This window comes from Helianthus annuus, chromosome 14 (assembly GCF_002127325.2).
Source record: "Helianthus annuus cultivar XRQ/B chromosome 14, HanXRQr2.0-SUNRISE, whole genome shotgun sequence".
Taxonomy (NCBI): Eukaryota; Viridiplantae; Streptophyta; class Magnoliopsida; order Asterales; family Asteraceae; genus Helianthus; species Helianthus annuus.
Genome location: NC_035446.2, coordinates 63,581,357 through 63,594,297, shown reverse-complemented (window position 1 = coordinate 63,594,297; position 12,941 = coordinate 63,581,357). Strand labels below are relative to the sequence as shown.

General features: G+C 35.9%; 2 long non-coding RNA genes across 2 annotated transcripts; both read right to left on the bottom strand.

Moving 5' to 3' along the window:
* Positions 1-1,701: 1,701 nt before the first annotated feature.
* Positions 1,702-2,460, bottom strand: LOC118486351. Its single transcript, XR_004878622.1, has 3 exons — positions 2,096-2,460; positions 1,883-1,985; positions 1,702-1,799 (listed from the first exon to the last, which is right to left on the bottom strand). It is a non-coding gene; the product is annotated as an uncharacterized LOC118486351 (long non-coding RNA).
* Positions 2,461-9,265: 6,805 nt separating this feature from the next.
* Positions 9,266-12,053, bottom strand: LOC110905477. Its single transcript, XR_002573158.2, has 3 exons — positions 11,877-12,053; positions 9,930-9,996; positions 9,266-9,481 (listed from the first exon to the last, which is right to left on the bottom strand). It is a non-coding gene; the product is annotated as an uncharacterized LOC110905477 (long non-coding RNA).
* Between the last annotated feature and the right edge of the window lie 888 nt (positions 12,054-12,941).

Sequence of the window (12,941 nt, the reverse complement as noted above, 5' to 3'; positions counted from 1 at the left end):
GGAAGCACTCAACCCAGTAGACGATTTAAGTGTCGATTCACTTCGACAGGGACACAAAAGCACTCTAAGTGGCCGCACAAGGACCGTGAGTGGGGCTCGCCCGTACCCGATAGATCTACCCCCTGTTCCATGGTCCTTAAAAGGATTAATGGTGCCTAAGTTAGCGCCTATTCGCACGTGATCCAAGAGTTCATTCCATAGCTTAATCATACCCTAGTTAATATGTATTTCAAAAGAAAAAGGGGGACATAAACCCATTGGGTTGTCTTGTTGTTCGTACGCAGAATAACCCAGTCCCGTTGTAGTAACTAGGATATTCCTGTCACTAGTCATGAAAATCATGCACGTTTGTGAAAATACGCGTTTGTTTTGTAAAACCGGTATGTTTAGTATAAACCGTTCGTAAACCATTTGAGTTCCTTGAAATCCATTCGCAATATGGTTTAGAAATACAAGTTTTCGTTCAACGAAAAGTTGTTTACTTTTGCAAAACTTGCATGTCTTTCCACCCCCGAAAACATTTATAAAAATGTAAAACAGTAAAAAAAGTGGGGGTTATGAACTCACCTTGACGTTCCTATGCAATGCTAGCTTAGTGTGTTTCCGTAGTGTCGATCCAAGAACGTGAAGTAGCTAGTGTGCATCTACAGTATTCCTAACAGGGGAATAACGTATAAGTTCTAATAAAACAACGTAGTTAAACTACGTGTCCGAGCTCTACCGAATCGTTAACTAAACGATTCTATGAAGGTGTTAGTATTTTGATTTAGAATAACCAATCTATGGTTATTTGATCCCGTTTATAATCGGGACAAAACTAAGTCTCGAGGGTGACTTAGTTTTCGAATGGTTTAGAATATATGTATATTTACATATTTAAATATAAATATACTTACGGCGTCGTGTTAGTGGTCGCGAATAAAAGGCGTAGATGTAATAGTAATACGACTCGTCGTAGTTTTCATAAGGTGTAAGTATATATAATAAACATATATTCGAAACCATTGACGTTTGAAATATAAATTTCGAAGTTTGAAATAAATACAAATCGTTATATTTATTTGATAGAAAGTGTTTGAAGTCATGGTGTGAAATAAATATTCAAACTCATGGTGTTTGAAATAGGTGTACACATTATATTTATCGTATAAAAGTGTTCGGAAAATCGATATTTGAATAAATATTTATAAATATATATATTATAAGAGTTTTCGAGTTAGCGTTGACTATTATAATTATAATAACTAATTATATTTATTTTATAAAAGTGTCTAAGTTTCAATATCTTTCGTAAATCGTCGCCAAAATAAATATCTCTATATTTATTTTAAAATAAAACTCGAATTCCGAAAAGTGTCGTTAAGAATTAAACACGTTTTATAATTCGGGTTTTTAAGGAAAATCGGGCAGAGTTTCCTCTGTTTTTGGAATAACCCGACAATAAAAAGTTGTCGTATTTTGTCAAATCTCAACAATAATTCAATCAATTCACACAATATAAACTAAATCTTTATCAAATACGACAAAAATAAAACATAATTAATCACTAACGGTATCGGTCGAGCTCGGTTCCGCGTTTAACTATATAAATCTAACTTAACTAATTTGCTACGCTTAATACTTTACCGGGTCCTTCATGTTGACCGGGCGTTGACCTGTTTAACCGTTGTTCACCGAGTTGACTCGAACTCGTTGACTACATCTGACCCGAACAAAACCCCAACCTTGCTTAAAATAACTCAAAACAACACCCGAAGCTGAGAAACCCGATATGAATACTTGAGCCGATCTTGAGCAAACTTAACAGCATCAGCATCAACTTTCATCAAATCTTTGAAAAAAGAAAAAAAAACAAAATGAAAGAAACACATAGGTTCCTTACCGGAACTGTGCGGCGTTCGTTGCCGGAAATGGTGGTTGTCACCACACTGCCTCGTCTCTTCATCATCTGATCATCACATCATCTATTCATTATCAATCATCATCTTCGTCCCCATTAATCATCGTTACCGGAAAACAAAAGAAAGTAGGATTTAAAAAAAAAACTATCAGATCCACTAACAGATCTGGAATGGAGACGAGTAGACATGGTTACCGGACAGAGAACCCGTCGGACCCTCGACACCGACCGCCACCACGCTGCCGCTATCTCTTTCTGCCGGTTGTCGGAAAACCGTACCGGAGCTTCGTGTGTGAGTTTCTGATGCGAAATCTTCGCACTCCAGTCGTCATTCTTTGCAAATCTGAGTCGCCAGAGGGGGGTGTCGTCGTCCAACCTTCACACTGCCACGGTGGGGGTGTTGTCGGTTCAACACAGCGGCCGGAGATGGATTGTGGTGGCCGGCTCGACATCGAGAGAGAGAGAGGGAACATAACTGGGTGTTTGTGTGGTAAAGTGGGTTAATAAGCAGGGGAGAGGGAGTGAGCCGAGAGGTGTGTTTGGTTTGAGTTGTATCGAGAGGGAAGGAGAGTAAAAAAAAAAGTCTCTGTGTTTTGTTTGTGTTGAGAATTGAAGGTGTAGATAAGATTTTCAAAGTCTAAGATGATGAGGGTTTCCTTGTGTCTGCAACTAGAATTTTTGAAGGAGATGGAGGGTTATGGTAGTGTATCAAGTATTTTAGGCATTTAATTAAATAAAATGCATGTTGTAGAGTTTAGAAAGAAAAAAAAAATCTTTTTTATGGATGTTGGATTGAAACTCACGCATCATGCACATGCTGCCATTCATTTGTCTTGTCATATTGACACACATAGCCCATAGGGATTGAATTAGCAGGACATCAAGTGTTAAGGTACAAGACATGGTCTTTAGACTATAATAATCTATGTGTGTGGTGGTGGAGATCTAATGTCTCTAAAAAAAGACTTTTGTGCAAATATATATATATATATATATATATATATATATATATATATATATATATATATATATATATATATATATATATATATGGAAGTAATATATGTGATGTACGTGTATATGAATTATTTGGACACATACACCGGTCTAATAACACGTTACGCTTGTCATAAGTTATTATCATTTTAAACAATAATAAAATAATTTATGACCTGTACATCAACGTAAGTTATCAACGAAATCTATGGGGTGTCACATTCTCCCCCCGTTACAGAAATTTCATCCTCGAAATTTGGACTATGTTATCTCCTTAGAGTTGTGTCGTTCCTAGGTAAGTCCGAATAATACCAAAGTAAATGACCGCGTAATCGAATCAAGACTTATTCAGATTACGTGAATGTAAGGACATTTTGCATCAATAAGAACCCAACGATTCAGCTGAGTTTGTTCCAGAAATCGATGTCAAGTGAACGCAGTGTAGTGATACTATCACCAATGCGACCAAGTTTACGCGATTCAACATAGGAGGGATTTCGACCAATAGAATTCCAAATGAACGTTCACAATATGCAAATAAATTTTTGAAACAATAGAATTCACTACCAACGGCAACTTGCGTTGGTTGTTGTATAAATTAAACTCGAATTCAACAAACTCGAATAAATAGAATCAAGAAATGATTTGTCTACTGTCGAACCAATAAATGAATAAGACAAAATCAACGTGTTGACATTGTTGAATTGCAAGGATACACCGAAATGAAATACAACCGAACCTGGTGTATCATCGTCTTAATACATAGTTGCATTAAGACTATTTAAATGATTAGCCAAGCAAAGAGCGTACGTAGTTTTGCATGAAACGGTCGATCATGATTAGCGCAAGCTACAAGTTTATACCGACGCCACAAGGTGTCGTAGTGAATGAAACAATTCAATAATAGCGGTGATCGAACAAGTATCACCTGTGTTTTGCATGAAACACTCGATCATGATTAGCCCAAGCTACAAGTTTATACCGACACCACAAGGTGTCGTAGTGAATGAAACAATTCAATAATAGCGGTGATAGAACAAGTATCACCTGTGTTTTGAAATCAAGTGAGAGATTCAACGAAGTAAGTCTGAATATTTGTTTCAAACGAATCTCATAGGATTTCCAATTGAAATTGAAACAAATAAATAATGTTTTCCGATAGAAGATGAAAAAACAATGAATATCACAAAATGTTCGATCGATGCTGAAAGAACCGTTAGGAGGTACACCGGAATATGACATGAATTTGTGTACCATTATCTTAACACACGATTGTGTTAAGATTGCTTTAACATGATAACCTAACAAAGTGGATCTAATATCAATAAACAAATAAATAAATAATTAAATCCGTACATGAGGTGAGCAACGAGATTAGCGCAAGCTTCAAACTTGTTAAAACGTCACCACAAGGTGATCGTGATCAAGGAAATGATTCAATGAAGTCGAAGACCAAACAAGCCTGTTATGGTTCAACGCAATTGAAGGGCTCGTTGGGATTATTTTGAATATGATGGCCTCAATCCATCATATGGAATCTTGAATCGAATATATATTACGAGTAAGTTCAAACAATTGAACTTGGTTTAGTCACATTTCAACAATGAATGCATGTGTTGACAATAGAATTTCGAAATGGTTGCAATGAACAAACCATGTAATGTAACACAAAAGAAAAGAGTCTCAACTAGTTCGTTTACTCGATATCAAAAAGTCAACATGTAAGTCCCGTTTAACCGGATCTTTCAATGATATCAAACCTAATCTTGTGAGAGTGCGGAATCCAATCACAAGATGATTCAAGATAAACCGAAAAATATGAAAAGCAAGAACACCGAAATAACTTTTAACTCACACACGTTTCGATTACTTTAACAAGCAAAAACGTCTGGTATGAGTACACCACAATCGAATCGCCTCCACTCTAGCTTCTCTAGGAAATTGTGTAACAAGGAGGTTCAAACCCTAAAACAAGTAGAAAACTTGTTTATATACCTAGGCAAGCCCACTTCCCACATGGGCTCCCCTTGGGCCTGCTTGGCCCACATGGCCTAAAGCTTAGCCCAAGTGACCTGTAAAGGTCCAAAACCTAATATAAACTAACCCGGTAAAGCCCAGTTCGTAACCATAGCCCATTGTGGTAATTTGATGCCTCAGTCTCACACTTTAGGGCCTAACAATCTCCCCCTAGACTGATGCCATCAAATTGTCTTCATAACTTGAATTCAGCAACGTCTTCAACGAAATCTATGGTTGATGCCATGCTGCAGATGTTGTGGAAGTTCTTGACTTCTGAACTCTCAGCACTGGGTCTCTTTCTTCAGATTTTGTGGTTAGCTTCATATCAGGATCTCTATCAGCATTGCTTGAAAATCTTTGTCAAAAAGAATGTGAGAGGAGGATTCTCAACAGCTCTTTTCTTCTTCAGTCTTTTTCTTCCAAGCAGGTTCACAGGTACTTCTTTAAATGTACTTTCACTGTCAGACGACGTTTCGTATCTGGTTCTTCTGACTCAGGTACATCTGTTGATTTGCTGCTCCAGGCTTCTTCAGCAACTAACAGCATCTCAGTCTTCATCAACCCCTGTTCTTGATTGAAATCAAGTTCTGCACATGCTCACAAACTCATAAGCAAACATTTCTTATGCAACAGGGAGAGTACCATATGAACACTAGATACATCAAATTTCACAATTTAAATTCTCTTAACTTTTGATGATCAGTCAAATCTTCAAGAACGGTTATTTTTTTTTTAATTTTTAAGAAAACAAATAAATCACTCTATTTTTGGATTTTTTTTTTTAATTTTTCAATTTTTTTAATTTTTTTTTTTAACTTAAGAACTAAAACAAATAAAAATTCAAAATATAAACAACTACCATAATATACAATTACAATTGCAATGGGATCAAAATTCGTTCTCAGGCAGACTAAGGAAAACTTTTCAGTACGAGCCTAATCAAACTGGTCTATGCGATTGCCAATATGTTTGTCCACTTAAACTTTAACGCTCAACTTTCAATTTCTCAACTTCGTGATATGCTTTAGGTAATATTATACTATATACCCGGGTGTCCCATTCCAAGGCATACCCCCGCGATCAAGGTAAGCACAACGATTCATCGTAGCAGGTGAGTATACTGATGTCATCCTTTAAGATATCCTGACTGAGTCTAGGTCTGCATATAATCTGTTTTATCATGTTTTGATTTCTTAACAATGAACACCCAAATAAATACTAATCAGATCCCGGAAATATAAACAGCACACTCTATCATGCAAGTATCTTCCCTACCACATATTTCACAAGTCCAATCCAGATTTCTGAAATCTTAACTGGGAGTAGGTTGAGAAGAGAACAGAATAGATCTTTTGCAGAGATGGTATAATGTACAGATCAAATGAGTTTTTCTCAATTTGATATAGGTTTATTGGGGTTTCTTTTGGGCACTAGAGGGCCTCTTTCGGGTGTTTAGATCTATAGCGCGACAACGTACAGCTAGGTCAGCATGTATCTGGATGCAGCAGAAGCTGTCGTTGCCTAGCACCTCCAGGTCAGCATATATCTGGATGCAGCAGAGGAGGTACACGACTTTTTTCAGAGAAGATTTCAGAATCAGATCAAAATTGTGTGTATCGGGACAACATACAGACATTCAAATAGAAATGAGCTAATTCCAAGTGACTTTCTTTCCTGGGGTCATGTACAGTTTTAGTTCTAAGCAGAAGAACAACCAAGATATCCCCGGATGATTCAACAATATAAAGACCCGAAACCTCAGATGTTGGCTATCTATCAACGCAAGATTTAAGACCATAAAATCATACGCCGTTGGTATGTTACCCACATGGTACATAGTTCGTTATGTTTATATCACTTAGTATCTTTTATCATGTTGAGCGTCAAGCCTATCGACATATCGCAGTAGATCCTAGTCTTTTCAGCTATGGCACCTTACATGTGTTAGTCAAACCCTTTAACACGAACATTTATTTCACTTCCCCTTTCATGCAATTTATCTTTTTGGCTTTTTCATTTTTCTAATGTTTTTGTATTTTTCTTATTTTCTCCCCCTAAAACAATACATATTTACAGCAAACTCTTTTTGTATTTTCTGTGTTTTCTCCCCCTAAACTCTATATCTATCTATATGTTCCTCTCCCCCCTAAATTTGTGCATAAATCTTGTATTTTTGCGCAAATTTACCATTTACTAGAGAAAGGACACTTTATGTACAAAGTTATAAACTAAGAAAAAGAGAGAAAAATATTTTTGCTTAACCGTTCTGTCATCAGACTGAAGACTAATCAAATACAAATCAAAGTACTGAATTTAAACGGTACCTTTTGCTGATAATTTCTTACTTCTTTTATCTCCTCCAAAGGAAACATATCATCTGTAAAAAAAAATTTGAACTTTTTGCAACAGTGAAATGTTACCCGCTTTTATCTCTGGAACAACCGCTATCAACATTCCAGAGATTGTCAACAGCTCCTCCTTGGTTGTTCCTGAAAAGTAAGGAGATTAGTAAGACATGGGTACCCAGGCCATCGTGGTCCTGGGATTTCCTGAAGCATCAAAGTAAGACACTTCTTTCAAACACAAGTCCCCTTTAATTTCAAGGATTGGAGACGTTGCTGCTTTGGATTTGGGTTTCCAAAACTGTTTCGGTCTAGCAAACGCGTTTGTTGCCTTCGGTTGAGCAACTTTAGCTGTTTCAGGTTTGTTAGTTTTAGAAACACGTTTTTGTTCCTGAACAGCCTTGCGTTTGTTTTTAGCAGCATTCCAATCCCCATCAGAAGGTTTAACCTTGGGATTCACATTCTTCATTGCCTTAGGTGAAGATACCTTCATTGGCTTGGAATGATTGTTATCCTTTGATGTAACCCTCTGATTTTGCATATAGTAGGGTACGTAGGGACGCCTTGGGCAGTTTCTAGCAATATGACCCGCAATGCCACAGTTGTAGCAAGTTTGTCTTTTCATCGGAAAGACATTTTGAGTAGCTTGATTTGCTCTAGCAGGTCCTGAAGGACAAACCGGTCCTTTTTGCTTTGGATGTGACTGCACATTACTCTTAGACGAAGATGAATTTGGGTGCTTGTATTTGCTGTTTGCAAAAGTCTTGTTGCTCTGAGCCCCATTCTTCGTCTTTTCTCCCTGATTGGAGCTTTTCTTCACCTTGTCACGAGCCTTACGAGATTGTGATTGTCCTTGATGAGCAGACTTCTTATATCCCTGATTTTGATCTACTCGTTTTGGCTCCTTCTGTGTGTTGTGAACCGGCTCACAAACATCAGCACAAGAGTGAATATTCGCATTTTGTTGCACGTTTGGGCGATGAACACAATTTATAGCAATGTGCCCAGGAATTCCACAATTGAAACATGTCTGTCGCTTCAATGTATGGAGATTCGGAGAGCCAGCAGCAGTAGCTGATCTGATGGGCCTAGATGACCGAGCTTGCTTAGCATGCTTAGGTTGCTTTGCTTGTGTTCCATGTGCCTTTTCTGATTTCTTCTGTACCTGTTGATCAGAACTAGCACAAGCATGAGATTCAGTCAACTGATGTTTTTCGTCTTTTATAATTTTATCAGGATCATTTTGAAAAGACGATTCAGTTTCTGTTTTAATTTCCTTTTCAGAAACATTTTCTTCTGACTTTTCATTTAATGTGACCACTTCTTCCCTTTCAAAATTTGGTTCAGTTTTAATTTCAGAAGATGTAGAAGTTTCATCAAAACGTGTTTCTGCATCACATGCATCAACGGTTTCCAATGGGATCCCACTAGATTCAACATTAGGGACACCTACTGAGGCCGATTCAGAAGAAGAATCAGGATATTCTTGATTTTCTTGAGAAGTAGTTTCAGTGGTTTCACTGAATGTATCCTGAGGGACCTCACTTGTACCACTATCATCAACTGAAGAGTTAGAAACATCACATTCACAATCATTAGCTGAAGAAAATTCATCGCCAGAATTAATGTTCACAGATTCAACACACCCATCATCAGTTTTGCCCAAAATATCAGGCCCATTGGACGCTAACGAAAGAAACATGCTAAAAATACTTTGTCCTAAAAGAAGATCAGGATTATTTTCATCAAAACAAGGTTTTTGTAAATCAGAATTTAAAACTTGTTCTCCCCCAAGAGTATCTTCACATTTCAAGTCAACCTTTTCTGCACATGCAAACGACTGGTTAGGATCAACATTGCCTTTAGAAACAAAGTTCATTGATGTCACACCCGCTCGTAGCGGAAGCGCGAGGTGTGATCTGTATGGTTTTCATTGCATAAATATCGATGTACATGAACAAACTATATGAATAAAACATACTCCATTGCCATTACATAAGTTTTTCAAAAGATTACAACATAAGTTTAGTGTGTCGGTGACAAACCATTAACATAAAAGTAAAGTGTTATTGTTTCATACATTAACATGAAATAAACTACTAAGGTTTAAACCATCATATTTCCGCAAAGAGGCGGAATATAACAGTTAAACCCTCCAAAAGATGGCATGGAGTTCTGGTACTTGTTATCTTGACTGAGAATCCCGACATGGTCCTTTAATTCCCTGAAATACATGTTAAGTTTGGAAAACATCAACAAAAGTTGGCGAATTCATGCAGTTTAGTTGTAAAAGATGTATTTAAAATGTAAGTTGTAGTATGTAAAGCGTCAATGAAATCGTTGATCATTAATGTTTTGCAAGGACATTAATATGTGTGACGAAAAAGGAAGCAATCCAACCCTAGACGATTTTATGCCGATTCCTATCGACTGGGACACAAAAGCACTCTTCCGTATGGGTCCACGACCAAGAGTGGGGCTCGCCAAAACCCATTAGATCTAACCACTTGTACCTAGGTCCAAACTGGATTAATGGTGCTTAGATGTATAACCCTAATTCGCACATGATCTAAGGTGTTTCATTCCCTAACTTTAACATACGTTGAACATGTATTTTCCCCGATAGTTGTAAAGTTGTAAAACATTTAAATGAATAGGGGACATGAACTCACAGTATCGCGTCCTGTGAATAGATGAAAATAAGATCTCACGTGCGGTCGTCCTGAATAGCGTTGCGACCTACAAATGTCCTTATTTTTGTTAGACACTTTGGTCTTTGTAAGTAACTTGAGTACAAGTCTTGTGTCTTATTTGTGTGTAAGACTTGTATGTCTATACTGTTCGTTGAACGGTGTATTTAGATGAATGAGTTGTTAATCTGTTATATATATATATATATATATATATATATATTTCACCAAATATATACATATATGTCATCTTGTATCATGTGAGTTGTATAGTCGGATTTAGTCCTCTTAATCTCGTGTCTTATATGTATCAATTGTATGATTGTGTTTACAATAATGGTATCATTGGGCCGAGCCCATGTTTTCATGTTTTTGGGCCCCAAATAGTGTTGGGCCTAAATAGTGTTGGGCCTCAAATAGTGTTGGGCTTGAATAGTGTTGGGCCTCAAATAGTGTTGGGCTTGAATAGTATTGGGCTTGAATAGTGTTGGGCTTGAATAGTGTTGGGCTTGAATAGTGTTGGGCTTGAATAGTGTTGGGCTTGAATAGTGTTGGGCTTGAATAGTGTTGGGCTTAAATAGTGTTGGGCTTGAATAGTGTTGGGTTTGAATAGTGTTGGGCTTGAATAGTGTTGGGCTTAAATAGTGTTGGGCCTTGGCCCATATGTTTGGTATTGGTCTTGGCCCATGTGTTTTTGATATTGGGCTTAGCCCATGTCTTTATGTTAAGCCCATTAAGTATAATAAGCCCATTTGTTATAAAATAGCCCACTAGTATAATAAGCCTTTCATTTTTTATAAAAACTTTTTTATAAAAATTTACTAAGTACATTTGTTAGTAAATAAAAACATACTAGTTTTTGTAAGTTTATAAACATCCGAAAATTTGTTATCGATAGCATATTTATATTTCGTGTCGAAAAATTGTCTAAACATCGTAGTAACTCTTCGGATTGGTAATTCACTTATGTAGTCGTCCGTCGTTCATTTAGACCATAAATGGTGTCCGATTATTTGAATCGTCCGTAACTCGTTTTAAGGCGTAAATATGTGAAGTCTTGTAAGACTTTAGTCGAAATGTTTATTGTGTTCATTTGTATCATTGTATTCAAGTTCCTAGTTATAATACATATAACTAATACAAACATATAACACATAGCCCTTAAGTTGTTAAGTTAACTAAATATATATTTTCTCAAAAATATATATTTATATCAACTTTGATTTTTATAAAAACTATTCTTAAAAATCTTTTAATCTAATAAAGATTTTGTCAAAAATAATAGTTTTTATAACTTATGATTTTTAAGAAAACTTGGCCATATTTTATTAGAAATATGGACTTTGCCATGTTTAATAAAAACACATCTTTTCTTATAAAATCACCACCAATCTTCTCATATTTTTCTTAATAAAAACATAAGAGATTTATAACATAACTTATCAAGATGAACTCATAATCATGTAGGGTTTTGGTATGATCTTTACATATGTTTACTAGTCCAAAAATCATATTTTACTTCTAGCTTTAACAAGCTTTTTATAAAAACCCATCTTGTATGTTTTCTTTTTATAACTTGTAAAAGCATTATTTTTAGTTAACCACTTTATATACTTTAACAAAAACAAAGATCATGATCATCCATCTAATCTTTCATGTTTAACAAAACCCTTAAACACTTTCATGAACACTTGTTAGATTATGTTTTTAAACATCATCTAACAAGTTATTTGTATGCTAACCATCAAAACTAGATCAAATATGCAAGTAATCATCAATAAATCACAACATAAACACACTTTTATATTATGATTATTATTTTGCTTCTTTATATTTTCATCTTATTTTGTATTGTTGTTTTAGTTATAAGTTGTTCTTTAACAATAAATACATAAACAAGTATGAAAATAAAGGATTTAGAAGGCTCACTTCTAGCTCTTGGCTAGGGATGATCTAGGTGAAAATGAAAAGCAAAGAATATGAAGATTTGATGGTTGAAAGCCCTTAGATGGATGGAAATGCTTGCTTCTACTTGTGGTTGCCTTAGATCCTCCTAAGTTCCATGAAAATGCATCTTGATCATCATGAAAGTGGCTTGAAAATGAAGATGGGGGATGGTGTATATGGTCCGAAAATGGGGTATGTTTGGGAGCTTTTGGTGTTGTGAAAATGGAAGGTGAAATGCATGAATGAAAAGCTTAGGAATGAAGTAACTAGTTACTAGTAATGATCATATTTCACCACTTGCATCCACTTGCAAGACTTTAGTAACCATCTAGGATATTTGTGGTAACAAGTAAAAAAAAAATGGGTCCCACAAAGGGGTGTTGCAACCGTGAATGGGGGGGGGGTTCCCTTTGCTTTTCCTTCTTGAATTACTTAGTAAAAATGTTAGAGTTCTTAGTTAGATGTTTTAGGTAGTTTATAAGTATAAGTGTTTAAGTGTTTAAAGGGTGTTAAATGATCATTACTAGACCAAAATGATCCAATTAACACTAGATGATCATTAAAAAAAAGATTTGACATTGTTCGGATAATTGTTTTGATTTGTTTCGGTTAGATGTTATTTGAACGCTAAGTTGCGAAACTTGTGTGAATTGATGTAGTTATTGACTCGGATGATACCCGAATGTATCCTCACATGAATTATATGTCAAATAATATTTTTACATGTCGTAAAAATATTAGAAAGCTGATTTCAGCAGAATTTCTGCGGAAAAGTGTTGAAATCATCGCTTTTAGTGCTTTTCGGGCAATTTTTAGTGTTATCGGACTTCGGAAAGGATTTAAATCAAACCCTTGTATTCCTAGTTAGGGTTTAATATATATAAGATGTTGGACTTTCGTCTAAGTCCTAAAGATGTCGTTTAGATGATTTCTGCGGATTCTGCTTTTTCGTCAGAATACTAGTTTATTAGGTGCTTTTCTAGTAGTTTCGATGCATTGTTTAAACTGTTCCAAATGTACTTAATAAAAATGAGTCATATGCATCCT